General features: G+C 40.7%; 1 non-coding gene across 1 annotated transcript; it reads left to right on the top strand.

Annotated features, from left to right (window-relative positions):
- The first annotated feature begins 203 nt into the window (after positions 1-203).
- On the top strand, positions 204-283 carry LOC132805677 (small nucleolar RNA snoR8a). The gene has a single exon (XR_009640947.1). It is a non-coding gene; the product is annotated as a small nucleolar RNA snoR8a (small nucleolar RNA).
- The last annotated feature ends 203 nt before the right edge of the window (positions 284-486 follow it).

Raw genomic sequence — 486 nt, 5'->3', positions numbered from 1 at the left:
GGCAACATCTTAGTATCCTCAGTACCCTCTTTGAAGCATCAACATCCTTTTCGTCACGTGGTGACCAGAATTGTTCGCAGTATTCCAAATGTAGTCGAACCAAAGTCTGATACAACTGTAAAATGACCTGGTAACTACTGTACTTAAAACCCTGCCCAATGAAGGAAAGCATGCCATACGCCTAATTTACCATTCTATTGAACTGTATTGCAATGTTCATGGAACAATGGACCTGAATGCCCATAGCTTTACAGACATCAATTTTCCACAGAACTTAAGCATTTACTGTATAATTCGTTCTGATGTCATATCTGCCAAAATGCAGTACCTCGTGTTTGCATGTATTGAGCTCCATCTGCCAAATCTCTGTCCAACTGTCCAACTGGTCTATGGTCTGCTGTATTATCTGATAGTTCCCTTCCCTATTTGTTACTTCATAAATCTCAGCGCAAGTTGCACACTTGGCAATCAGACCACTTATACGTT

The sequence above is a fragment of the Hemiscyllium ocellatum genome, chromosome 51, assembly GCF_020745735.1.
Source record: "Hemiscyllium ocellatum isolate sHemOce1 chromosome 51, sHemOce1.pat.X.cur, whole genome shotgun sequence".
NCBI lineage: Eukaryota > Metazoa > Chordata > Chondrichthyes > Orectolobiformes > Hemiscylliidae > Hemiscyllium > Hemiscyllium ocellatum.
The sequence above is the reverse complement of the archived record's forward strand: the minus strand, read 5'-3'. Positions and strand labels throughout refer to the sequence as shown.